The 17366-nt window shown below is 29.6% G+C and overlaps 1 pseudogene; it reads right to left on the bottom strand.

The window, feature by feature from the left end:
- Positions 1-1786: 1786 nt before the first annotated feature.
- On the bottom strand, positions 1787-5885 carry LOC125814540 (glycerophosphodiester phosphodiesterase GDPDL3-like; annotated as a pseudogene).
- Positions 5886-17366: the final 11481 nt, after the last annotated feature.

Here is a 17366-nt window from a genome sequence, read left to right as displayed (position 1 = left end):
CTCTGTTACTAAATTTGAGTTTAATTTTGTTTTATAGGAATGCAGAGTGAGGAAGCTATAGCAGGCCGCCGCCGTCCACCATGCACCACTTCGAGCGATTGTGGGGATTATTGTCAGGGGCATCCAACATCTTGTATAGATGGAAAATGTGTATGTGATGACATGCGTAAAATTAGTAGCACTCCAATAAGATCTCTTAAAATATATAATATATATTAAGTAGAAGTCTATAATTATTGCATGAGGTTATGTAGTTTCTTATTCATATTTGGTTTGATTTTGGAGAGAAATAATATTTATAAAATATTGGGCTTTTATTTTGATCGTTTATTCAAATTTATAATATTATCTTATCAACATAAATACAAGTCTCTTTTATATACATACAAGTTAACTTCTTAAATCATATTTATTAATTCACGTGTGAAGAATTTTAGATTTATAACCTTTATAAACATTGATTATAAGTATATGGATGTCACTAAACTCATACAAATGTGCTTAAGGTGTGTTTGGTAAAATTTGATGGTGTGTTGAAAAGACGAGAGGGTCAAAATATGTTAATGAATTCCCAACATTTGAAAATGAGACCAATGATCCCATATTTTACTAAATCAAAAAGGCCAATTATGACTGTCAAAACAAGGGAAAAAAGCAAAAAAAAAAGAAAAGAAAAAGACATGCAAAATAATAAAAGACGTGTAGACACAAGCAATGGCACCAAATTTTCTAGTAGAAGTTGTAACACATCGAACTTTAAAAGAGCTAAATAGAAATTCATGCAAGTCATCCATTAGTTTTTAGTTTTGGTTCAATTTTAAATGATCATATCTTTTAGCACATAAATATTTAGGTGGATCATGAACTATTAAATTGAAGGTCTCTTCAGTCCTCTTTCCAACGACGCCAAGTTTGATAAATTTCGAGCTCGGAGTAAAAATTTATGTCCGTTTGAGTGAAGCCTCTCTATTTAAGGCATTTCATTCATTTTAGGAAAGGGTATTTTGGTCTTTTCTTTTCCCACTAGGCCTAACACGTTTTTTAACCAAATAAGGGTCTAATCTGATTAAACCACTTTTTCACGCTCCTAAACACTTATGGATTTAGAGCAACGTTTCAAGAGGAGATTAAGGGCTAAGTTCAAGCAGCTGATTTGTGGATTTCGCTAAGAACATTGTTCTTTCCAAGTATGTAAGGCTTCTCACAGTGATGGACTTGTCGTCCTCACGCCATACATCTGAGTTTATCCATGAAATCATAGTTTCTTGATTTTTGATCAATTCATGAATAATGGAGGTTGTGAATCCTTTTGTATTGTGGATCTTGGGTAAGAGTCATGTTTTGAGGAGGTTTGTATGAGGATTTCTATGAATTGTGTTGGGTTTGATAATCAATAAGAGTTTAGGAAGAAACACCCAATTCTAAAAGACCATGAATTGAGTAGAAAAATTCGTTGGAAGCTAAATTGGGTCGTGACAACCTGACTCAATGAAACGTTATAGATGCCAAGTTTTAAGTCAGTTCTTGGAAGTAGTGAAAGAGGCCTTAGGTTGTTCGTAGCAACAAAGGGCAATAATCACTTGATTGCATTTTGTGATTAAGACTAGGGAACATGTCTACAAACCAGAAGATCAATCACAGGCTAGCTACTTAATATAGTTTGGAGATGCACTAGTATCCTGGAAATATGAAAAGAAGAAATTGTCTCTAGAATTGTTCAATTGAAACTGAATTAGAGCAAGGCATCATGTACACCAGAGATCAGTTGGATAGTAAATACAATAATTCAAGATAATAATCTCATTTCTCTACATAGCTTCATCTCTATGACGCCTCTAACAAGTCTAACTGAGATCAGCAAGCAGAATGGTGAGGCAGGCATGTCAAAACGCCAGCCACAAACTGAGGATTGAGCGATTGGAGATGCATCAGCATTGCTTGCAGGGGTTATCTTTGCAACAGGAGGTAGAGGTGGCTCAACCACATCACTTTCCGTAAGTATAGGGCTGGGAGGTTCCGCTGGTGGCAATGACTGACGAGACATGAATTGTAGGAGACCTCCAGTTTCAACGGGGCTAAAATACAGTGATCGGTGTTTGTAAACCCAAACAACGGTTCCCTATAACCCAACACACAAATATAAGCTCAATAAAAGTGCCAAAAAAAAATAAAAAATCAGTGTTATTTCAAAATATAATCTCTACTTGTCCTTATCAGTTTCTCAATTCAGGAATTACTTACTTCTGTATGTAGCAGCTGTGCGAGGGAAATCTGTTATAACACCATCAATGCCAGCTCCAACAATATAATTGTTTATCTCTACAGATGAATCTGAGAAAAAATCCCATGCTTGAGACACAAACTCATTGTTAAAGCGTTGAACGTATACTGATAGATTTGATGATTGCAGCTTCTGCACCACATCTGTTTTCCCAACGAGAAAATCATCCTCACTCCGGAAAACAGAATTCTTGGTTAAAATTACTGAACTAGCAAAGCTCTTGATCTCGGATATAGTTGCGCTCTCAATATCCCTGATATTATCATCTATCATATAAACAAGTTCATAGCTTCTTTTCTTAAATTCTTTCAGAACTGAACTGTCTTTAGATTGGATCATAACTTTCTTTGATGTCTGATTATTGTAACCAGTATTCCTCAAGGCTTCAACAACAGCAGCAATTACACCAAATCCCTGATTTGCCAGGTAATCTGCCTTCTGCACAAGTGCCACAGATAAAGATGTATGTCCTCATTATTTCGACAACATATTATTTAAATATTTTACACCCGCTGTACCAAGTACCTTAGACGACATTGTAAAAGGAGAATTTTAAAGTTAAGTTATTTCAATGTAACATTTTGTCGTCTTGGGACAGACTAACAAAGAAAAGGGAATTCTAAAAACTGTGCTTTACGTTTGCTGATACATAATGTCTTTTGTTGGAATTAACAATGTCAACGTACAGAACCTGCATGAATAAACTCACCTCTATTCTGATCATGACACCAGATAGAGTTGTGGCACTTTTTGCATATATCAAGAAATCCACCAACGACACAAAGCTCCCATCATTTATGGCTTTTGGATTTCGGTACAATCCAAACCCTGACCATGGGCTAGATATTGCAGCTACAAGAAGTGAGAGCGAGCATGTTAAGTACAACATTACCCTCCAGAAAACTCATGACATCCATAACTTTAAGGAGCTAGGTAGATGTTTAAACATAAGAAATTAGTCGGTTCAACTTACGTTTCAGGCTCTTAATCTCATCCCAATTAAGGTTAAAAGTGAATATTCCAGTAATTATGTTGAGTACTGGGTCAGTATTAGTAATATTGCTGAATGGCGATTGAAGAATTGTTGTCTTATCCACCAAATTAATAGAACCCAGGCAGAAGGGTATTCCATCCTTTGTCATTTGAACAGGACAGTCGAGGACATCTGCACCATCCGAAACAGCTTTTGTATATGCCATATCAGTACAACCCGGGGTAATCTCCACTTGCTCCTTCAGATGTGATAATCAGAAACTTTTCTGTGGAAATTCAGAAAGAGTGAGGAGATATAATGTCTTGTACAAACTGTAAGGAGATATTTTTTATCATTATCTTAACATGTTTTCTGACTTATACCCATTAATTATAACACGGTTGTAGTTAAGTGTTACAGTATTATTCAAATTTCAATCTTGGCATGATATATAATGGTTTGCATTTTCATATTTCAGGAATAAAATACTGAGCAAAACAACATTCACCAATGTCACAAAAACAAGTTGCTTACCTCGAGGTTTATCATTCTTGTTCAAATGAGCGAAGCAATCTGCAATATTACAGCAAGTATAGGAATATTAATGATGAGTACCCCGATAGAAATTAAAGCAAAATAGCACAAAACATGAAGAATATAAAATGGATAGATATTATAGAGGCACCTGAGATCACCATCATCTATGACTATCCACCACATTTACAAATCTAGTGTGTCCAAGTCTACCCTTTGATATCACTATTAGTGATCAATTTATCTTAAATAAAACTACTTGTTTTTCCTTCCTTTCATGTTTGTTTTTATACTCAAATTAAGGATAGGAGAAGCTTATTGATCACAGTCAACTAAATACTTATGAAAACAACAGTAAGAGCGAGCACGGAGCTTCTCTTATCTATTTCATCAATTGTAGCATGCATGGTTACCTATTGTCGCTGATGCAGTTACTGGGAAGTCAGACAATACTCCATCCACAGAAAAGACGCCATTGTCAATGAAGGACAAATACTCAAATGTGGGATCATAGCTGAAATTGTAAGGAAAATGTACATCATTTGCAAACTCCGATGCAAAAATCTCAAGACCTTCTTTATGAGCATCTAACACAAGCGACGTATATGGTTGCAAGTAGTGGGAGTTGTCCACCGGCCAGATATAAGATTTGGGAACAAGAATTCCAGAGGCAAACGTTTTGATAAATGTGAGGTTGTTCAATAAGAAACCATATGTTTGATTTATTGAAGGCTCAACATCATCCTGTCCGAGAAACCGGAAAACAAGTTTTGTAACTCGTGGATTGAATCGTGCCACAATACTTGTGAGGAAAGTCACCTCAGGTGATGAAATATAGTTAATGAGAACATTCTTGGATAGAGATATAATATAACTTCTCATACTAAGATTATGTTGGGTGAAGAAATTGTCATGCTGTAAAAAGGATTTGCAAAACAAAAGATCAGTAAAAGCAGTACAACACAACTTTATAAGTGAAAACTTATCATCATAACTAAATATAAGTACCTGTATGTTCAACCATAATCCCGGAGGTTTAACTTGGTTTGCCACATCCTGGACAGTAAGAATTCTATACTTTGTTCCATCAAATTTTTCGGTTCGAATATAAACTCCTTGCCTCACTGTCCGGTAAAGCATCAGTTACGTTACTAGACATCATATATTACTGGTTATCTTTGATTAAAACATAAAAATCATGTGAAGAATAAAACATTTTATTAAATATTAGTAGCATAACTATATCAATTCACACTTGTGATAAACCTACAAACGAGGACACTCAAATAGTTACAATAATATAGTAAAAGAATTAATAAGGAATATATTGGTCAAACAACACTCTTTATTAGTTTTATCTTTTAAGAATTATGTCAAACTTTATCATAACAACTAAAAAGGAACGGAGGGAGTATAATAAACCATAGAAAGGATCAAAGGGATATTTTGACAAAGCAAAAATGACATTCTTGGACATTGATTCCAAAATTTTACACCTACAGTCATGCATGCACAACATGATATGTTTGTGAAGAAAACTACCAAATAGGTTTTATATTGACCTTACAGGTGACAGGTGCGAGATCATTGAAATTAAAATCTACAGAGAACCATCCTTGTATTAACACTCTATTCACTAAGTATTCACTCTTGTTATTTTTGTAGTGAACATCAATGTCAGAGGCATTGTCAAGCTTGAGGTCTGGAAAACAGATACCAACTCCATCTTTAGTGAGTTGCACATCACACCAACTAATGACATTGGGCAAGCTAGTTTCCATTGCCATAGTATATGCCTCGTAGCTTGAATCAGGAAATAATCCAGAAACTCCACCACGCGCTATCACTAATGGTGCATCTCCTACAATCAATGAATTAAAAACACTATAACGACTACGAAATGTTGTAAAGCTAAGGTTGTGTTCAGTTACTTACATATCAAGATCCCCAGACGTACTACACTAACAATTAAAAAAGTGAGCAAATGAAAAGAATTGTGTTACCACTTAGTGTTAGCCATTTTGTTTGAAATCTTTGACCAACAACATCTATTGCAAAGAGCAATACCAAGCATGAGAGACACCAAAGATTCCACATTGCCACTTGCAGCCAAGGAAGAAGATGGAGGAAGAAGAAGTTAAGACAAATTTTAAGGATAGAGAGGTAGGCTTAGGTTCAAAAGCTGTTGTGAGATATATTGGTGATTATTCAGATGCTGTGAAGGTAAAAAGCTGCTTGTTCTGGATATAGATATATATTCTTTGTTTGATCACCGGTCAACTGCAGAGAACCCACTCCAACTCATGAGGCCATGTAAGTGTACTCTTATTTGTCAATATTTTCCAGTTAATTGGTATGTGCATATTTGATGCCTTTGCTGGTAAATATTCACAAATTTAACATATATAATTATTAATCATTTTATCACTTAGTTACTCATGTGTTTTGTTAAACTTGTGTTGTTATTCCATATCAGTGTTTTAAAAGGCAGGGGCGTGAGGCGAGACATTTTATGCGTCATGGGACGAGACGTATGCTCCGAGACACAGGGTGTAAGTCTTATGAATCTACGGGGCGTAGTCTCATGTATATTCAATTTTATAATTTTATTACATTCAATTAATTTACAAATAAATTTTATTAAATAACCTATATATATGTATATATATATATATATATATATATATATATATAATATTATGATTTTTATTTGAGAAAGGTATTAATCACCAATAATGAAGAAAAAAAGTATTACAATTACTATTTGAAAAATATCATTACACCAATAATAAGAATATGATTTAAAGCAAAAAAAGGTTCAAAAGTTAAAAACAAAAAAAAACAAAAAAGCCCAGAGCATACGTTTTTACGCCCAGGGCTGGGCTTACGTTTTACGCTTGGAGCTTACGCCCTATGGATCTACGCCTTACATTTGCGCCCCGGTGCATTTTTGGTGCACCCCGCCCCGAGACTCGCCCCAAAAAACGTTATTGAAAACACTGTTCCATAATTAACGGTAATATAGTTCAAAGAAGAGTTCAAGTCTAAACACACAAAAAATTCAGTTAATTGATGATTAGATGTGCTCTTTAAGATTTCACAAGGATCCAAATTAAAATTTATAAATAATTGAGGAATCATTGTCCCTAAATAAATATCATACGCATTATTTGCTTTTGTAGTTTGCTTTTGCTTATACTTCCCACTTAAAGAAATGAGGTACGAAAATAGCTCTATCAGCTTTAATTTGATTATGATATCAAATGGATTATTCTGGTAAGTTTGCTTTGTTACAGACTGGAATTTAAGTTGGAGATAACATTACTTAAATTGTTTAAAAGACATGTGAGGTGTACGTAGCATAATTATTGGAGAGTTGTCCACATCTTCACCCTGATATAAAGGGTTTAAATCTCACTTTATTTCCCGCACAAATACAAAAAAGGTCCTAAAATTATGAATCTATATGATTCTCACGTAGCAATCCATATACTATTATCATTCATCTCGTTAAACCAATTATCATTTGTCACATAGTACGAATATGATAAATGACACAAAAATGGAAAGCATTATTAATGAATTTTGGCATTTACTTTTATTTACTTTGAGTGGTAAGAATTATGTAAATAAAATATGTATATAATGATATGAAACACTTCATTATATTTTACCTCTAGGGGTCAATGTTACTATCATACTTCAAAAGAAAAACATTCATGAATTTTGTTGGCAGTAATAACAATAAATAATGAGTAAAAAAGAAGAAATGCAGAGAAAAAATAAACTTGAGGGATGTCCAAGTGAAGTGCTCTATATCTGCTAAGTGAACAGCCAAATTAATAAGTCAGTCATGACATGATTTGTAGTAACATTATTTTTTTGGTTCATGGGTACAAGTTAACGTATAAATGAATCCTGAAATTAGGGTGTATAAAATCGAATCGAAAACCGAATCAAACCGTAAATCGAGTCAACCCGAAAAAAAATCCGACTAGTGGTTTGGTTTGACTTGGTTTGATATTGGGAAAAAAAACCCGACTATATTTGGGTTGGTTTGGTTTTAACTAAAAAAAACCAACCCGAGACCAAACCAACCCGACATTATATATGTAATTTTAAAATTTTATTTTATACACAAAAATATTTACTTTGATATAATTTTAAAATTTTCTTATATTATTTCATAGTTTTTATCTTTTAATATATTATTTCAAGTTTAAAAACTTAGAATTCGGAATGGTCCAATGAAGATTATAGTTCATAGATGTTGATAATTATAATAAAACTTAAATCAAAATCAAATTAATACTAATGCAAAAAGAAAATCAATTCAACTCTAAGAATGACAATAATAATGAATATTTATTCTTTAGTACATTGGTTTAGACAATTAAAATACATAATCTAATTTTAATTTTCCTTAAATATTTAGTAATGTAACTAATACTTATTAAACTTATTTTAGCATGATTTAGTACTTTTAAATTATGATCATTTTCATTATTACTTTGCAATATTTATTTTATATGATGATTTCATTACTATTTTTATTGAATATTTTTGTGTCATCAGTACTAATCTCATATTTTGTGTTATTTTTTTAAGAAACACCTTAGATAATTGTATTTTGGTTGGACTAAAGAAATATTTGGAGCACAACTTAATTATATGATTGTATGCAAACTTTACCAAAAAAATCCAAAATTTTGTAAAAATTCGAGGTTTATTAGTTTGGTTTGATTTATAAATTTAAAAATTCGACACAATGGTTTGGTTTGGTTTGGTATTTGAAAAACCCGAAATTAACCCGAGGTTGAAAAACCCAAAAAAATCCAAATTTTATTAGTTTGGTTTGGTTTATAAATTTAAAAATTTTACACAAATAGTTTGGTTTGATATTTGAAAAACCCGAACCAACCCGGTCATGTACACCCCTACCTGAATATCTAATAAGCATACTACTATAGATTAAATGTCACGCCCCGAGCTTACATTCTGGACGTGACCGGCATTCGAGAACCATTGTAGGTTCCCAAGCGAACCCTTATGTAATTCAGAACTTGCAAATTCTTTGCCTCTTTGTTTTAATTTCGTTTGGAGGCTAACAACTTACTGTTGTAGTTAGGGGCGGACCCACGTTAAGCGAAGAGGTGTCAAGCGGCACCCCTTCATCAGAAATTTTTACTATATATTAATACTATGTATAATGTTTATATAAAATAAAATGACATTATTTGACAGTAATAGTTTGATGGTGTGTTGGTTCTCCTTCTGATTTTGGTGTCGCGGGTTCTATCCTTAATCAAATCTTATCTTTCTCAAAGTATAAGATGGCGTGTTGGTTCTCCCTTTGGTGTTTGGCGTCGCGGGTTCTATCCACAATCAAATCGTATTTTTTGCATTTGCAAAATATGTTACTCATACTAAAAAGTAGGGGTGTACAAAATCAAACCGAAAATCGAATCAAATCGCAAATCGAGTCAAACCAGAAAAAAAAACCCGACTAATGGTTTGGTTTGACTTCTTTTGGTATTGGAAAAAAAAATCCGACTATATTGGGTTGGTTTGGTTTTAACTAAAAAAAGTCAACCCGAGATCAAACCAACCCGACATTATATATATAATTTTTAAAATTTATTTTATACATTAAAGTATTTACTTTGATGTAATTTCTAAATATTACTTATACGTTTTCATAATTTTTATCTTTTAACATGTGTTTCAAATTTTTATGAGACTTAAAATTTTGAATGGTGTAATAAAGGTTGTAGTCCATAGATATTAGTAATTCTAATAAAGCTCAATTCAAAATCAAATCAATACTAATACTAACAAAATAAATTAATTCAACACTAAGAATGACAATAATGTTGAATATTTGTTCTTTAGTTTTACATTGATTTAGACATTTAAAATACATCCAATTTAAATTTTTCTTTAATGTTTAATCATGTAATTAATACTTAATAGACTTATTTTAGCATGATTTAGTACTTTTACATTATGATCATTTTCATTATGACTTATCAATTTGCAATATTTATTTTAAATGATTTCATTATTATTTTTATTGAATATTTTAGTGTCATCACTCATATCATATTTTCTGTTATTTTCTTAAGAAACACCTTAGATGATTGTATTTTGGTTGGACTAAAAAAATATTTGGAGCACAAGTTAATTATATGTTTGTATGAATATTTTACAAGAAAAATCCAAAAATTCGACACAAATGGTTTGATTTTATTAGTTTGGTTTGATTTAGAAATTCAAAAATTTGACACAAATGGTTTGGTTTGGTATTTGAAAAACCCGAACCAACCCGAGGTTGAAAAATCCAAAAAAACCCGAGTTTTATTAGTTTGATTTGGATTATAAATTTAAATTTTTTATACAAATGGTTTGGTTTGATATTTGAAAAACCCGAACCAACCCGATCATATACACCCCTACTAAAAAGATGTGGTTAAGTAGTCTTGAACCCAATACCTCCTTTAGCTTAAAACTAATTTAAACCAATGGAGTTAAGGATGTAATCTATTTATAAATACAATAGTTAAATTTTTAACTTGCTTTCTATAAATATTGACATCGCTTACTAAAAATTATGTGTACGCCACTAGTTGTAGTTACTTTTTATATACAATGAATTAGTTCAATGAAAACATATAATCAAATGGGTTCAATTTGCGTATCGACTCACCCATGAACCGATAATTAACTCATCAAATGTTGAGTATTCTTCAAATTGAATCAATCTGAGAAAAAAAAATCAACTAGAAGTTTGGTTTGACTTGGTTTGGTGTTGGAAAAAATCTGACTATATTTAGATTGAGTTGGTTTTAACTTTAAAAAATCAACTTGAGATTAAAACAACCACACATTATATATATATATATATATATATATATATGTATATATAATTTTTATAATTTATTTTATATATAAAGTATTTACTTTAATATAATTTATAAATATTTCTTATACTTTTTCATAGTTTTTTATCTTTTAACATATTATTTCAAGTTTGACTTAGAATTTTGAATGACCCAATAAAGATTATAGTTCATAGATATTAGTAACTCTAATAAAACTCAAATCAATATCAAATCAATACTAACGTTAACAAAAAACAATCAATTCAACACTAGGAATGACAATAATGTTGAATATTTGTTCTTTAGTTTTACATTGATTTTAGAGAATTAAAATACATAATCTAATTTTAGATTTTCTTTAATATTTAGTCATGTACTTAATACTTATTAGACTTCAACAACAACAACATACCCAGTGAAATCCCACAAGTGAGGTCTGAAGAGGGTAGAATGTACGTAGAGCCAGTATCGGATCCAGAATTGTCATTAAGGGGTGTCGATGGTTATAGTAAAAATATATAATTATGAGGTATCGATGGTTGTAGTAAAAAAATATAATTATGTGGCTATTAGGACTAGAATACATCGTCATTACGGGGTGTCGATGGTTGTGGTAAAAAAATATAATATGAGGTGTCGTGGTTGTAGTAAAAAATTATAATTATGTGGATATTAGGACTAGCATACACAACCTCAAGGAGGTTTCACAACACCTTAACCACTAGATTAAGCTTTTAACTTGTGTTAAGAGGTGTCAATACTTGTAAATATATTTATTGAACCAAAATTTGACCTCTATATATAGTGTAATTTTCCGACGAAGGGGTGTCGCTTGACACCCCTTCGGTATGGGTGGGTCCGCCCCTGCGCAGAGCTTACCATTATCTTGTGGAGGTAGATAAGTTGTTTTCAAAAGATACTTGTTAGACCTTTTTTTTAAGCATAATTTAGTACTTTTAAATTATGATCATTTTTATATGACTTATTTATTTGCAATATTTGTTTTATGCGATTTTATTATTATTTTTTATTGAATATTTAGTGTCATCACTCACATCATATTTTATGTTATTTTCTTAAGAAACACCTTAGATAATTATATTTTGGTAGGACTAAATAAATATTTGAAACACAAGTAAATTATACGTTTGTATGAATATTTTACCGGAAATATCTGAAAAACCTGAGAAATTCGGAAAAAAAATCCAAAAAAATCCGAGGTTGATTAATTCAAATTTTATTAGCTAGGTTTTTCTATTTTTATACCTATAATACTTATATGCGGTATTTCATGTGGGATAATCTAATTTAAATCTTTTCTTATTTTTATTCCTATAATACTTAATTCTTTCTCCTCGCTATCTATTAAATTCATGCCATCAACATTTTATTAATTTCAATCGTTATAAAATAAATTTACACATTTATCCATTTTCTTCCAAATTAGCATTACTTGGTTAGTAACCGAACTTACGCGTAGCATATTTTATTCGATTTTAAAATAAAAGTTGCATGTTTAATCACTTATTTAATTTAGCTTAATGAACCAATAATTCATGTTTATCGCCTATTTTCCACATAATAATAAATTCAGCAAGGACCCATACTTATGGAACTCAAAAGGTGCTTAACATCTTTCTGTTAAGGTAACTTGAATCTTTATCCGATCTCTGATGACAGAAAAGAATAAGCAGTGTTATTTGTAAATTAGTTTAGGATAATGTCTTAATACACCTTACTTTGTTTGATAGTGTTAACATTGACAATATTAATACGTGGGGTCAGATTACCTGATGGGTCATCTCATTTAGCTAGCATCCCATGCGGATATATTAGGCGGCAAAAGATATTTTTATTAATAATTTTAATTCTAAAAATATTTAATGCAGTGTAAATTCTCGAGGGGCCATTAAGACATTTTTTTCCCTTTATTATTCAGAGAAGGATCTAAAATATTGAAATTGGTATAAAAATATCTCTCGTTTATCTTTTGGCCTCAAAATACTCTTGGAGTTAACCTTTCGGGACCTATAATTTCATTTATTACGTGGCATTATCTAATTGATTGGAAAATTAATTAATTAAAACTTAAACAACCCAAATACCTGGATCCACCCTATTAAAACTATGAATTTGGCTCCTCTCCATTTTCCTGGTTCCTACTCAAATGTATGACATCTATGTTACTTAAATATTAAAGGTGTGGATTAATTAATTTTCTTAATTAAAGAAGTATACTAAATAACCATGATTAAAAAAGATATTTAAGATTCCCAACTTTAGTGAGAAAATATTCATTTTCCAAAATTTTGAAAAAAATGGATTTACTTCAATTAAATATAAAAAGAGCTCTTCTATAGTTTAACAACTTGAGTCACGATCAAATCTATAGACATTTTGTTTTTTAAAATAAACTATATCTATTTTTGGAAAAGTTTGTCTAACTTTTAGTTTTCTTTGATATTTTTTGGCAAAGTAATGTTCAATACTTATTATTTAATATCTGAATGCTAAAAATTCTATTTTATGATTTACAATATTTTTTCTTCATAAAATAGCTTATTTAAATGTTTATTTTAAATTGACAGAAATCTAGCCTATGAAGAAACATATTTTTTTGTGAATGAAAAAAACTATAGATAACGAAAATGATTTGAACTATGGTGAGAAAAAAATGTGAGATGGTTCTTTTATAGCAATAATTAGATAGATTTAAATGGTAAAATATATCCTTTTAATCGTGAATAAGGTATTTGACTACTTAAAAAGATGCACCATTGATATTTAAATAATACAAGTGTCATACATCTAAATAGAAACTTGAGAAAAATAAAGAGAAGAGAAATGAAGAGGAGTCAGATCCTAAAACTATCGACTCATCCTTCCTAAACCCATTACCCATCATTCTAATATGTTAGACCCTTCAAAGATATTTTGGACCCTTCTCCAAATATGTTAAAACAAACAAATTAAATAAAACATTTATTTTTATATAAAAATCAAATCAAATCAAAAAAGTATTAAATATTACCACTCTTCTGGTCGAACTTAAATATTTATTGCACCTAAATAAATCAATACCACATATAACCATCCAACGCCAAGTTGTTTGATTGGTACAAGTTACAACTTCCCTCCATCCCTTTTTTATTAGCACCATAAATTCGAAACAAATAATGTCGTCATGCTTCTGGTTTTATGACATCAACCATACAAATAAATACTCTTTGGTCTCAATTTACGTGATACTTTTCATTGTTTGAGAGTCAAACAATTTAATTTGACCGATAATTTGTGCATGAAATCTTCAAAAAAAATTGAAATGAAATTTATATATTTATAAACTATGTAAAAAGTATTATAAGTCACAATAATTGATAATTCAAAATATTTAAAACGTCTATGAAAACATATGGTCAAAAAATAGACTTATTTGAAACCACATAAAATGGAACGGAGGAAGTATGTAAGTATGACATCACATATACGTAAAAGCCTTTTTTGGTCTTTTTATGATTGGACCCCTTTTGATTCGTTCCTCATTTATTCCCACATTGCTAAATCATTCATATTCTCCCCTACTTTACAAGATTCTTTTAAATATTGCTTATTATTCCTTCCGTTAAAAAATAATTATGATACATTATTTATTAGGTTATAAAATTAAAATAGAATAAATCATTTTTTTCATTTTGTTTTTATAATTAATTTTGTTTGAAAATATAAATAAATTTGTTAAATTTCTTTTAAAAAATCTTAACAAATAAATTAGTAAAATTTGACGCACTAAATTTTTGCTATATCCAAATTTCAAAAAGGATTTAGATTGTATACAGCCTTATTTTATACTTTTTTTAATAAATTATTTGTTTTCATTGTTGCAAAATAGGGGGATAATTTTTCATAGTTTAAACTCGTGATTTTCCAATCACATCATAATAACTCTTATTGTTGGGGAGAATTGTATTTTTTTCAAAATCACTTTATTTGTCTTACTTTATACTATAATTTAGTCCGTTTTAAAATGACACATTTCCATATTTAGTAACAATTTAATTTTTAAATATTTATTTTATACTTAATGAAATGATTTTTAACTACACGAATATCTATGATTTATTTTAAATCACAAATTTTTAAAACATTTTTTTCTTTTAAAAACTTTGTAGTAGGTCAAACTAAATCATATAAATTATGACGAAGGAAGTAATTGATTTAGTTTGAAAATTTGGTGCTAAAGAACGAGAGTAATGAAAGGGAATTGGAATTATAAAGACGTGTTGGAAGAGGTAATGGGTAACTGAGGAGTTTGTTAGACGGCATTAATCTCCTTCATATATCAAGCTATTTTGTTGTTTCTTCACATTTCGTGTTCGGTATCCAGATTGAAATCTGATTAAATTTGGATTCGCGTCGAAAATTTCACATTGAGAGTAAAAGTACTTCCTAAAAAAGGCAATTACGTACCCAAGGAGACTCGAATCTAAGTAGACTTCTTAGTTAAAAATAAAAGAATACTTACAATTCCATCACAACCCTTGTCGGTGTTTCTTTCACATTTCACTATCTTCTCATTGTGATTTTTGTGTTGTGAAATATTTGATGGCTTAGGGAATGCCAAGTAGACCTCACAAAGAGAAATACAATGCCAATAATCACGAATGTTCAGAGTTTGGTTTGAATCGATTTTTCTAAAAAGAATTTAAAATTTTCAAATGTTACAATTAAGCTAAATCAATAAAGTTGATTTTTCATCGCTTTAATTTTTATGAATATTTTGGATTTATTTAGTTTTAATTGATTATTTTTCTAATTTATATAAGACTAACATACTGCCAAATATATATTAGATTGACTACTCCAACATATTACTATTACATTAAAATCAACTACATTGATATTTTATTGCTTTAATTTTTTAATAGATAGTTTGGATTTATTTGATTTTTTTTCTAATTTATATATATATATTCGGTCCAAAGAATGTTATTACTATATAAGAGTTGTGTAAAAACATCATATTAGTAGTGCAACTTTCGTTTTTGTAATACTCTTTTTGTTTTAATTATTCATTTTTTTAATTCATTGAAAAAAACTTTCATTTTTGAAAAATTCTTTAATCCCACATTTTCATGTGACATATTTAAAGTTATAAGATTAAAGATATTTTGGTATATTTTTAATTTAATCACAAAATTTTATTTTATTTTTTAATACTATGTCTCGGATCAAAATAAAATATATAAATCGTAATATGTTATTACTCTATCTTTTAAGTTACGATATCCTACTTAAAATGTGAAAGTTATCTATTGCATTACGTCAATTTTACCCAAAAGAGCAAAGAATTTCCACCTCCATTGCAAAAAAAATAAAATATTATACTCTCTCCATTCCATATTAAGTTAATTTTTGAGGTATTTTTCATTTTTCAAATTAATTTAATTGTTCAGTTTTCAAGACTACTTTTAGAGTGTTCTTTCAATTTTACCCTTCATTAGTTAGTATTGGAAGTAGTGATTAATTAATATTTAGTTATTTTAATCATAAATTTGACAATAATTAATAAGGGTAAAAATGAAAAACTAAGTTCAATTTATGTCTTAATCTACTTTTCTTAAAAGGTGTGAAAAACCTAAAAAATTAACTTAATATGAAATGGAGGGAGTATAGTTTTTCCTCCTTCCCTTTTCTATTACGTCCAAGTTATAAATTATTCAAATTTGGTAAATACTCTGACTAAAACATAAGGAAGAACATGTACGTCAATTAAATTAAATTAATTATAATTTGTTCTTATCCTTTAATCCCACTAGAACTCCTCTATATCCCTTTTTCTATGGACAAATATTTCAATATAATTAATAAATTAAATTAATTACTTATTGGATAAGTTCAAAGACAATTTTGATTAGCATGTTTTCAAACTTTTTAGAAACAATGTAACTACTCTATTTATCTCTAATTACTTGTCCATTTTTCTTTTTATAGTTGTCCTTAATTACTTGTCCATTTTGACAAATCAAGAAAGGACAATTTTTTTTACCTATTATACCCTCAATTAAATGATTAATTACTTTGAAAAATGCAGAACTTTTCATCCACTTCATAATTAATAGGGGTAAAATGGTAAACTCACTATGTCATGAATTGATTTCTTAATAGGTGTGTCAATTTAAAAGTGGATAAGTAATTAGTGACAGAGAGGGAGTAATTCATATTTTCCTTAAATTCAACAGAATTATGATGGCATACATATTTTCTCATATTACTACGTCATACTCGTTTTGTATATGTTATAATTAAATGTTTATTCTAATTTGAGAGTGACCTATTAAATAAAAAGTTTAAACTTTATATACTGATTGCGTAAAATATATTTAGACAAGTAGGTTACTTATAAATAACAAATACTAGTTTATTAAGTTCCTGTATGTCACGCCATGAAAAAAAAAATAGTTAAAAATATTTTTAAACATTGAAAATAGTTTAAATTTATTTTTTTAATATTTATTGGACTAGAATTGCCTTTAATTTTTAAGTTAAGACGTCGCTTTTCACCTATTAAACCCAATTGCTTTTTATGATTAAAAATGTCTCATCTTTTCATAAAATTATGAGATGACATATGTAAGATGATTGTACTAGTTTATTTGTCCATGTAAATATTAGAGTAATCCATAAATAATTCGATCTA

This window comes from Solanum verrucosum, unplaced genomic scaffold (assembly GCF_900185275.1).
Source record: "Solanum verrucosum unplaced genomic scaffold, falcon-dt-bn FXZP01000268.1, whole genome shotgun sequence".
NCBI classification, from domain to species: Eukaryota; Viridiplantae; Streptophyta; class Magnoliopsida; order Solanales; family Solanaceae; genus Solanum; species Solanum verrucosum.
Note: the sequence above shows the minus strand (reverse complement) of the source record. Positions and strands in the feature narration are given on the sequence as shown.